General features: G+C 35.7%; 1 pseudogene; it reads right to left on the bottom strand.

Moving 5' to 3' along the window:
- Positions 1 to 9,659: 9,659 nt before the first annotated feature.
- On the bottom strand, positions 9,660 to 12,431 carry LOC125476670 (annotated as a pseudogene).
- Between the last annotated feature and the right edge of the window lie 259 nt (positions 12,432 to 12,690).

Genomic DNA, 12,690 nt, shown 5'->3' with positions numbered 1-12,690 from the left:
AATTACTTTTACGAATAGATGAAAATTGGTTCACTACTTGTCTCATTGATGAATTTTTTTATGTGTTTTCTATGGATGCATACTTAGTAAGCATATCTAGGATTCTAATGCTATGAATATGTGTGTGCCTGCCCTTGTCGAATGAGGACCTACATATGTTCTAGAGTAGTACTTGTTAATTGCGATTAACATGTGAACCAATTTCTAGGATAAGTAAGACAACGCCAGTACTTACGATGCCTTGTGATGACTCAAACTCTTTTCGTTCTTAATGATTTCTACTTGTTAAATCTATGAACACACCCTTCTAGATTGCATGTTAGGGACAAAGTTAAGTTGAAAACGTCATTCTCTTAACATACTACAGAAGAAAGAGTAATAGGTTGGGTTCTAACATTGAGCCAACTTGAGCATCTTCATCCGGAAATAAAAGGAATTTGAATGAAACATAACATGTTTGCATGATTATTTGGTGGTGGATAGCAATTCCCCTAATTCGTTTTTCTTAATTTTTGAACTACTTAAAAATCTGTTTTTGTTTGATTTAATTTAAATAGAAAATCAATTCCAAAAATCCCAAAAATTTGTGTGAGTGTAGCTCTGTGTGTCTAGTATTTGCATATAAAATTTCGTAGACTTTAGATAAGTGTAAGTCGGTCTAATAATTATTTTTCTATGGCTGGTCAGTAGGGACAGCAGCCCAGTTTTTGTGACATTTTAAGTACTTAGATAAAACAATCTTCTGCAGGAAAGACTCTTATTTTCATATGCTACAATTGAAAAATATTATTGTTAATAAGGAAAATTAATAGGACATTTGTGTGGTACTTTGTGGTGTGCTTTTAATCCTATCATCTCACAAAAAAACCCTAAGGCTATGGTAAAAACCCAAGTAGGGACAAAATCTATAGTCAAAGGAAAAATGCGCGAGAAATGCAAAGTCAAATGAAACGTCTACGGGACATCATCAGGGATATGATCAACCCAAGGTGGGTGCCTTGTCAAAACCTCGTTAGGTAGCAAAAACCCAGTGGGAAAAATGCTCCTAATCATAGGGAAAAGAGTACATTAAGATCAAGCAAGTATGTTTCAGGATACTCCCCTTGAGTTTGACATAATTCCAAAGAGAACTAGCAATGTTACAACTCAGAAAGTTTATGCATACCAATTCCTTGTACAAGCTTATGAAATGTCGCATTCAGTAGTGATTTGGTGAAGAGATTGACCAGATTGTCTTGTGAATGGATTTGAGTGACTTCAATATTCTGATGCTTTTGTTGTTGATGTGAGAAGAAGAACTTTTGCGAAATTTGCTTGGTGTTGTCTTCTTTGATGTAATCCTTCTTGAGCTATTCGATGCATGCTGTGTTGCTTCATAAATCGTCGTCAGGACGTCAATGATAGGGTAAAGATTGCAGGAGCTTCGCCCACAATTGCTTTCAGCCAAAAGCATTCCCAAGTTGCTTTGTGTAGGGCAAGAATTTTAACATGATTAGACGAAGTGGTAACTAATGTCTGTTTAGTTAACCTCCAAGTGATTGCGGTGTCTCAACTGGTAAAGACATAACCCGTTTGAGAACGCGCCTTGTGTCGATCAGATAAGTATCCTGCATCGGCATAACCAATAGGGCAAGAATTGACTTGAGATGCGGGAGGTGTGGCATTACTCGAGGATCTGTAGGGATAGAACAAGCCCAGATCCGTAGTACCCTTAAGGTAACGGAAAATGTTTTAACACCAGTCCTATGTCTGTGAATTGGTGCATTACGGTATCTTGCCAAAAGATTAACATCGAAGGAGACTAATGCATTGAGCTAAGTACAATAAAGCGCCTATCGCACTTAGATAAGGAACTTCAAGCTCCAAAATCTCTTCATCATCCTCTTTTGGACGGAAGGGATCTTGTTTTGCATTAGGCGATCGAACAACCATATGAGTACTCAAAGGCTTCGCTTTATCCTCGTTAAAGCAGCGCAACACCTTCTGGGTGTAGTTCGATTGATGTACTAAGATTCCATTCGAACAGTGCTCTATCTTGTGACTGAGACAATATCGAGTCTTTCCTAGATCTTTCATCTCAAATTATGACTTCAGGTGCGAGGTAGTTCTTGCAAGCTCTTCAGGAGTTCCGATGAGATTTATGTCGTCGACATAAATTGCAACAATCGCAAAACTGGAATGTGACTTCTTAATGAACACACAAGGACATAGTTCGTCATTCACATATCCCGTACTAGTCAAATATTCACTCAGACAGTTATACCACATTCTTCCGAATTGCTTTAAACCTTAGAGTGAATGCCTTAGCCGAATTGAGAGCGTGTTCCGAGGTTTGGAAATATTTGATCCAATCAATGAAAGTCCTTCAGGAATTTTCATATAAATTTCCGCATCAAGATCCCCATAGAGATACACAGTTACTACGTCCATCAGCTACATACTTAATTTTTTGAAACTACCCAACTAATAAGTTAGCGAAAAGTGATCACATCCATAATGGGTGAATAAGTTTCGTCATAGTCAATCCCGGGGCGTTGTGAGAAGCCTTGCGCAACAAGACGAGTTTTGTAATACACAATTTCGTTCTTCCCATTATGTTTCTGAACGAAAACCCACTTGGATTATGTTTAACTGACATGGAGAGGGGGTCGGCGGCACATAGAAAATATAGAGAGGGATATGTTTGTAGGGTTGTGTAGAGGATGTGTCATTCCCCATACGCAGTGCCTTTATTTATAGTAATAAGAGAGAGAAAAAATCCTTCTCCTCTAAGGAATACAAGTCCTAGAATACCTAGAATAAAATCTAATATAAGATTTACACAATCACACTTAAATAAGAAGTTTATAACAGTTTGATAAAATAAATAAATATATATATATATATATATATATAAAGTATAGAATTCAATTTTTTGGGGTTTGTGACTTCCAATTTGGAAGTAAATATTCATAAATCAGTTTCTCTTTATTTTATGATTCCACTCCAAAGAGAAATCAATGTTCTCCTTTTTAGTACAATCATATATCATCGTTGGAGGATTATAACTAAGCAAAACAATGGGCAACAAATATAATTTAGTATTAAACTCGTTATTTATGAGAATTGAATTTAAAATTATTTATTTTTGATAAAAATAATAGGGTGATTTGGTATAAAATCAATAAAAAGTTACAATATTAACAATATATCAATTATATTTATGCTAATTATAAATAAGTCAATCATGTATTGTGATACTTATGCATTTAAGAAAAACAAAAATGACAAAATGTGCCATTACAGCTAGCATCCACTTTAAATGACACTCCCTTTCTCATATTTTCATATTTTGGAATAAGTCACTACAGATTCAGACATTGTAACATAGTGTCTATTTTCTGATTTTGGTTTTATTGGATCCGTTTTCGGGTTTTGTTTTTTTCTATCACTCACACGCCTCTTGTTCTTCACACCTCACACAACTCCTAATTTTTACATTTGGATTTAAACACTGCAATGCAGTGTCCGTTTCCTGTTTTTGTTTTTTATATTATTTTTACATTTGGATTCAGACACTACAATGTAGTGTCCATCTTCTAGTTTTGTTTTTTACATTTTTATTTAGACACTGCAATGTAGTGTCTGTTTCCTGGTTCCTTTATTTATTTTTATTTAAATTGTGATTTAGACACTGTGTTGCAATGTCCGTTTTCCGGTTCTATTTTTTCCATCTCCTATGCTTTGCACTTTGTGCGACCTTTTACATTTAAATTCGAACACACAATGTGTCCGTTTCTTGATTCTGAATTGCAGACCGTAAAACTCTTTGCAAATACACCCTTAATTCAAGAGGATTTTGATGGACAGTACCCTTAAGATAATCTCCATGTCCAAAGCCTTTGAAGGTTTGCTGGATATCTATTACATCTCTTTTTTTTTTTTTTTTTTTTTTTTTTTTTTTGCTTGTGTTTTGTTTTTGCTGCTGATAATTGCACTTTTTCTTGGAATTCCATTTTTTTCTCTCACCATTGTGATTATGTTTGGTACTGGGGAAGTTTCAGAGCACTGGCATTAATCGAACTATTTATTACGGTTTGATGGAAGAGAGAGAAAGATGGAGAGGCAGGGATATGAAAGATAAACATGAGAGAGAGAGAGAGTGGAAGAGGTAAGGAATGGAATAAAGTGAGGAGAGAAGGGTATAATAGTTATTTTATAACTAGCTTAAACTTACGTGGCATGCTCTATTGATTTACGCATAATTATTATAAATATTTCATTAATTATGTCCAAAAATAAAATTGCCCATTGATATATGACTAGTTAGTAAAGTTTTTATAGACCTTTGGTCAAATATCCTAAAATAATAATCGCTTACATACAAGTGAAGATATACATAATTAGACAGTATTCTAAGTAGCTTAGTAAACCAAAAGTTAATCAGCACGAAAATAATGTTCTAAAGAGATATCCCTTTTGCGTATGATCTACACCTACTACCACTCTTTTTTATTCCTTCTGAACTACAAAAGCCATACCTCTTTCGGCATCTAAACGACAACATCCACCTCTTTTCATGCATGCAGATCCAGTGACAACTTTTTTTTTTTTTTTTTTTTGTTACGACAATTATAAGCATAACCAGAAGTGAAATGTGAGATCCTTGTTAATATTTGAGAAATTAATGAAGTATATAAAGTTGATATTTCAGAAGCTTACTTGTCTAAGAAGGATTAGATTTCTTGCAAAATTTTGCGCCACATGATGTGGATCACACATTTATAAACATATATAATACGGTTTAGTAATGTAATCATCCCTTAGGGGGTGCAATGCAATTCTATCAAATATTGAAAATGTTGTCTGATTATGTACGCACTAATCCAGCTCAATCAAGGTCAACGTTGAGCTTTCTTAATTTAGAGTCATGTTATTTTTTTTTTTTCAAGAAACGATAATTTGATATTTTATTGATCATCGAAATTAATACAAAAGTGTCAGTTGGGTACATTGTTTCAGTATGAAAATGATCTAGAGTGAATTTGCACAAACAGACAACTATAGTAAACCACTAAATAGCTACCACATGTATGAAAAGACAAACGACGCCCATACCAATCTGTCACAAAACAATAAACGCAACAGATAAGTATCAATGACTACGATAGGTCATCGCTAAATATTAGGGTCACATAAAATCATCGCGTAAGAACAAGATCATATAAAATCACAATCGGTAAACGAAACCACATAAATCATTACTCAAAGGAAAACCACATTGTTATGACACATTCTATAATATTGATAAATCTAATATATAATATGGCAAGTCTCGCCTCTATTAAAGAGTATCCGCAATTAATATATTACGATTACAAACTTGCAAATAAATTACTCTTTTTGTTAGAAAGGTGTAGTTATTGGGAATTAGAATCCTGTGTTAGAAAGGTTTAGTACGTACGTGATAGGATTACAAACTTGCCAATAAATTAGATAGTGTGACAAAATTGAGGTTCTAAAATATGCTGAGTGCTAGTCGGGTGGTGGGTAAAGGCTTAGTACCTAGGTGGCCTTTTTTTTTAGTTTTAGTTAAATATATTATATAACATATATAAATAAATGTCTACTATACTTAAAAAAAAATAGAACGACAAATAAATTATAAAGTACTAGAACATATTAAAAACATAGGGTACAAGCATACAATGAGTGTTCATCCAATTATCCAACAAGTCTTTTACAATTTCTGAAATAAATAAAATACAAAATGAAAGTTATCTATTTTATATTTTATGTCCAAGCGAGAGTTGCGACCTAGGCGAGCGCCTATGCAAGTCTAGGCCTCTTTTCTTATTTTTTAAACACTTAGGGATTAATTGTGGTGGTGGCCAACCACCTAACGCTCATGACTTTTAAAACATTGGATAAAATAAGTAAAAATGATTTTAAGTACGAAGAGGAAGTAAACCATACCAAAGTACGTAATAAGTGAGAAAATGTGTTACGAGTTTTTCTTTTAACCAAGAAAATTTGACTACTCACCCTTTTGAAAGATGCAATCACCTTAAAATTACTAGTATCTAGTGATCATTCTTGATTTATATTCATTTATCATTAGATATTACCAACCAATATTTTTTAAAAATTGTTATGAGAAATGATGCATGATGACTTTTTTGAAAAATCAATAAACAACACATCATGTTTAGCTTACTACATGTATACAAGAGGCTACCAAACCCCAAACCCCAAACCCCTACCATCCATAAGATTGCGAATTTGATGGCAACCTCTTGAAGGTGGCAGCTAAAGTAACTTGTTAATTGATGTGCCAATTTGCCTCACTTTATGTATGGTGCGTGTATACTAGCACTCAACCAAGTGTGGACTTTGACTTTGAGCCCTGAAAATTCTCTACATTTGCTGGTTTTCAAGTCAAAAAAACTTAGGGAATACTTGGCCACTTTAGTGTTCATTAAGCAACGAAATAAATACTTTTAGACATATCATGAGCCTAATTTGTAATTTCCTACTGCCTTTTGAAGCAACTCATTCTAAATAATGAATCCATGTATAATTACCATTTGAGACATTATTTAACTTCAACATAAGTTTTTCATGCCCCATTCATAAAGGCGTGAACAAGAATGATAAAAAGTTATTATTTAGTACCTGAAGAAGTCACACAGTATAACCAATTCACGTATTAGAATATAGATGAAAGACCGCTTTATACTTTAGGGATTAGAGTATAGGACTCATGATAAAAAAAAAAAAGAAAAAGCTTTAAATTAAGAGTTGAAGAATGTACAATGTGGTGGACTTCCATTGACAATGAGAAGCTTATTGTGGAGTACCCCATAACAATTTCCAGAAAACCAAAACAGTATCAAATCATCACGTTTTATATCCATTTCCTTTTGTTCTTTTCACAATTGCCGTTTTTTCATGTCAAAGGAATAGGTGCCAACAAACCAAACCGATGATACATGCTTGTTCACAAGCTCCTTTGGAATACATATTATGCTTGACAAAAAGGTAAAAATAAAAAAACATTATTGATGAACGATTGTATAATTTATTCTAAATTCATAGAAACTAGTCAGAATACGAGTTTAGGCCAAAATGCAGGTCTCCTATGTAATAAGGAGAAGGTTGATCAAGTGGGTAGAAAATGACTCAAGATTGCGATAATTAAGCTGGATTACCGTATTAGAACAATTTGTTCATTTCATCCCCTGCCTATTTGTGCTTGTTGTAGGTGAGAAAACCAGACTTGACAATGAGTAGAGGTTGGATTAACGTCGCTGTCCATTTACTAATGTCAACACGTTAATTGTGCCAACCCTATGAAGCTATGTTCCAAGCTCTATCAATAATAATCCTTTTCTTAGTTATTGAAGCTTTGGAAATCTTCCATTTTTCTTTTTTTGTACAATTATTAATGTTGACTTGTTGAGGAAGAGAAACTTGAACGTAATATTTCGAGTTTATGAATAAACACTCTTAATTATTTGAATTCAAGAATTTAATGTCTTTATAGTATTTCTTTGAAATTTTAGAGACATTTTAGCAATATCGATAGTTAAGATAAAATTTTGATAATTCGGTCCAATAATTGACCAATTTGGTCGTAAGATTCTTTGTAGTAGTTAGTCAATATCTTCAAATTGAAAGACAGTAAAAACAATTCTTTGAACTTTGCATTTTGCTAGTTAAAAACTTATTTCATGAACCCTACCACAAAAAGAAAAAAAAAAAAAAAAAAAATCCCGCCACTGACTCCGACCCCAACCTTTGGCCTTGGGTTGGTGGCAATCCTTTTTGATAATTTCATTCTTTTTTGTCTTCTTGTTTTTATTAATGATCGCTCTCTCGTTTTGTTGAGAAGAGCCTTTGTGGTTATTTTGGTTGCCACTCTTTCTTTCTAAGCCGAAACCCGGACCGGGCCACCACCCCACCTGCGTGCAGCCAGGCAACCCAGCTGAGCCAAAGCCCAACTGCACCAACCAGTAGCAACACAAAGCTACGAAAAAAGAAAAAAACAAAAAAAAAAAAGGGGGAGGGGGCAATGGCCCGTCACCTTGGTTCGCGTGCAGATTTCTTGCTAAAGTTCTTTTTCACTCTCTCCATACAAAATAAAAATTCAGTTTCTTTTGAATGGTCAAACTAAGTTTCATTAAATAAAAAAACTAGTACAAGAATGAGAGCTCAAAAGGCAATTCATAACCTAAATACAACCTAACAGAAAAAAGAAAATACAAAAGAAAGGTCTAGAAGGAGCTAGCTGAAAAAACAAGAAAAAAACTAAAAAGGGAAAGGAATCTAGCAGCCACTAGCAAGTTGGAGGCGCCTCCATCGCAAGGCCACCACCATCGAAAGAACGAATTAATGAAACAACTGGATCAACGAAAAATGGGGGTGAGCAAACCACTCGCACAGTGAGCGCATAATCCTACCGAATAGTGCTAATAGCGCTTTAACAACCACTCAAAACCCAAGTGCTCCACTAACAAGAAACACCCAATTAGAGTAGCAGTGGTTGGTGGTTGAGGACACGTGACAAAATATAGCATAGGAGTAAGAGAGGTGCATAAAGGCCCATATTTGAGACAAGCTCAAGGGAAGTGAGGCAAAGCTCAATGAAATTGAGACAAAACTTAAAGAAAGCCAAAAGTAAAGCATTGCATAAACTAAAAGGGAAACAGAGAAGGAGGAGAAGTTGGTTTTGAAAAAGAAGGCTGGCAAGGGGGAAGGATAAAGGGCTGAGATGCAGTAATAGGAAAGGGACAGAGGATATGGGAGGGGAGGATTTGAGGGAAAGAGCAGAGGAGATGGGAGGAAAGCATGAGGGTTAGAAGGAGGGATTAGCGGGCTGCTGCCCACCCCAGGCAAGAGCAAATTATGAACCTTGACACGTTAATATTACATCTTAACTACTTTCCCCTTTATATTGCTCCTCTTCAAATTAATATTACATCTCAACAAGTTTTCTCATACTTTTAATGCTGGATGAAAGTTTTAGCTTTTAGCTTTGGGAATGTTATGATTCATATTGATCTCACTCGGATTTCCTATTTTGAGGTTATTGACACAAATCCAACGACAACTCAATTTAACTTTATAGGCAAGTGGTTTGTAACTTTGTTGGTTAAAAGTATTCACCTTTGCACCTTAAGTTTTGTGTTCGAATCCCCCTTTCCCTCTCCATAGTTTAATGAATTAGGGTAAATTATCCTATACTCTTAGGGCTGAGCTCACCAGATATGCAAAGCAAATGTTCTCGTTACTTTTGTTCTTTCAGTTTTCTCTGTGTGCTTGAATAGCAACTAATGATTTGTATTTAAAGTGAGTATCCCCTGCAAAGCTTGATATCAAATGATAATACAAGCTTCTCATAAGCCGTGGTAGAAATAAAGTATAACTCACAAGTGAAAGTGTACTGTGTTGTGGTTGTGTTACTACGCAAACAATGGAACAGTTCCAACCATTTTACATATGACAACCTGAAGGTGGAGGATAAAGGAAAAACTTCCATCTTTTATGGTCTGGATCGTATTTAGCCTATGTCAATTTTTTTAGAGAACTTAGCAGCATCCTAAACCGGAATGTCATCCCAAACTTTCAGGTAGCATCATAACATGGGATGTGACCAGATGACTCCACCATTTTACACTTCACATTTGACAGATGCTCATTCAGTAAGGGCCGTCTAGTTAACTCTCTTTCAAACAGTATTTTCCTGAATACTGACTAACTCATAAATAAGCGCATCATTTTTGGCCGGATACTGTTATGCTGCATGTTCATTTCTAAAAACCTTTGGTCCTATGAGGTAGTTACTTCCTTCTTTGGCAATGACCCCGTGTTCACAAGCCAACTGCAATACCTCTGATTCACAGCCTAAGCCTCTCCCGAACTGTATCCCCAGATCGGGCTTCTTCATTGCAGGTGCTAAATTATTTTTCACAACTTGCACAGAAATCCCAAGACCTGTAGCCTAAAACAATACGGACTTTATACTCTGATCAAAGAATACAACCTTCAGAAGATCAAAGAATACAACCCTCAGAAGGAAAAGTGAGAACAGTGTTTCTGATAAAGTTCACATATAAATAAGTTGAACATCCATACAGGGTAGAGGGTACCTTTTCTGTTATGGCAATGTGAATATTTGAAGTACAAATACATAATCGATTAAGAAGATTACCACCATATTCTAACTAAATCAACCTAACACGCACAATAAACAATAGTGTTTCAGAAAGTCCATTTAACTGTGAAGCGACAAGCTCTACTAGTGGCCCTAATGCACATTCACTTATTGAGGATACCACGCTCTCTTTGCACTCAGTTTTCAGCCAACAACAAGAGATTGCAGCCACTGAAATTCATGTAAAAGTACATAGACTGCAGGAGCAACCTTTTATTTCATTGCTTTCTCTTCGCAGTTCTATTTTATTCTAATTATTGTTCTTTGGTTTTGCTCTTTATCTTTCAAGAATACCTCTCCCTTTTTATCAGTTTTCCTACTCAACCAGTTAATGTTTCAATTACCAAAGAAAAGCAGGTGATACTCTTATTGAGTACTCACACCGCTCAGAACATCAAGGAAACTGTCGTTTTGCAGACCATACTATCGTTTTTGATAAAAACAATAAACGAAAACAAAAAGCAAATATGACCACTGTATTGCCCAACACAATATGGCTCATCGAAAGAGATCAACAGCACAACAGCATGAAGCATCGAGTAGTATCAGCCGCAACATGTATTCTTGTAAAAAGCATACATGAAACATCAATAATGTTATTCATGTAAAAAGCATATCTTGATACATGCATTCTTGTCATTCTCAAACAAATAAAGAATTTACCTTATCCCCGGTCTGAAGCAACTGTATTCTCTTAAGTCTCAAATGTACCACCTGCATAGAATTTCAAGGCATTTCCACCACAAGTAACCTCACCCATAGGTCTTTCCCTGACTTTGGACTTGATCTAATCTGGATACAAAAGAAATGCTACATAGTAAATATTATTTCTCCTTCTGCAGATAGAGTTTATAACAGACAACTAGTAGGTTAAAATGTTTCAAGTACGGTGATGATAACCTGGTTAATAAGAATGTATATTTCGTAATGCTTGGGTTATGATTCTTGATTGTGCATCTCGGTATTCACTATCAATTTCAGTATCAAGTTCGCACTGGGGGACCAGGGCTGCTACCTGAAATAACAAAACATGCCAAGCGATATTAAATTGATAGTTTCTATACCCTCAAAAGACAATTAAATGATTAATAGTGATTATCTACATCTATGACAACACAGCAGCGTAAATTCATTAACTAAAGAAAAGGGAAAACAAGTTCAGTAATGAACTCTCCAAGCTCCATCCAACACTGAACTCACTTTATATATATCATTAGTTACTAGTCACAGTGCATTGCAGTTCCCAGGTCTATCTTGAAATAAGAGGTAAACTTTCTAGATTCTAACATTTAGTAAACAATCTGAAAGTGTCACGGTTCCTATGTAACTTGACGGCATTACTTTGAAATGACAGGCTCCTTCAAACAGAAATGATAGCATCACTTGATAGAATACATATATGTATCGACATGTTAGTTTGTGTGTAAATATTTGGTCCACTTAAAGATTGGCGTTCAAAGGTCAATAAAATAAAGATTAGTGTTGAGAAACAGGTACATGCATCCTTTCTTCACCGACAATGGGAAGCAAAGTGATGGACAGCCGTGTTGGTAAGAGACATCCAAAATATCCAATCTGAACAAAGAGTAGCATCAAAAGAAGCAAGCTCTCCAATGAATAAGCAACAATCATGTTCAGCGTCAATTACTTACACTATCAATTACAATTGCATCCAAATAACCACTTTTAGTCAGTGTCAACAACACATAGCATATTCTCAGCCAAATCGGGACGCGAAAAGAGAAGGGCTTTGGTGTGCCCATAGATTCTGCAAGTGAACAATCCATGGCATTCTCTATATCAAGATACGCACAAAGTCCTGCCAAAAGGACAGTCTAGTTAAGCAATTTTATTAACAGACTTAAAAGAGACGATATAGAACAATATAACAGAAGGCCATCACTCATTGAATTAGGTTGCATATCTATGGAGGGAACGTAGATGTATAAATTTGAGGACCTGGAGAATACAGTCCACCAATTAAACTCTATTGCCCGCTCATGCCTAAATCACTAGATATTAGTTTCGTGTTTCGCCTTGTATTCTACGGTCTACTTAAGAGAGATGCTTGATGTTCGTGATTGTAAAATAAAGCCGTTACGGAATAATACAGTGATGTAAAAGTATATCAATGGCCAGTTTGGAGTTGCCTTCACTGGACCATTCCTATGGTTCTTATGAATCGCAAATTTCAGCTTTTCTAACCCTTCCGCTTGCAAAACCGTTTGTACCACATTTCTATACCCAGTCTACTTGGAGATGCTCAATGCGTTATATCCACTAACTTTTTTTTGTTTTGTTTTTGGGTGTGGTGTTGGGGGCCCCCGGGGGGGGGGGGGGGGGGGGGAGGAGGGGGAGGGAGAGGTTGGGGGGGGGGGGGGGGGGGTGGTGTGGTGGGTGAGGGAGAGGTTGGGGGGTGGGGGTGGTGTGGTGGGTGAGGGAGAGGTTGGGTGGAGATAGTAGATGGGCTAATTACTTTCTTTAGCTTAAGGTCA

This window comes from the organism of the source record quoted next, unplaced genomic scaffold (genome assembly GCF_019419815.1).
Source record: "Pyrus x bretschneideri cultivar Hongxiangsu unplaced genomic scaffold, Pyrus_bretschneideri_v1 Contig2, whole genome shotgun sequence".
NCBI lineage: Eukaryota > Viridiplantae > Streptophyta > Magnoliopsida > Rosales > Rosaceae > Pyrus > Pyrus x bretschneideri.
The sequence above is the reverse complement of the archived record's forward strand: the minus strand, read 5'-3'. Positions and strand labels throughout refer to the sequence as shown.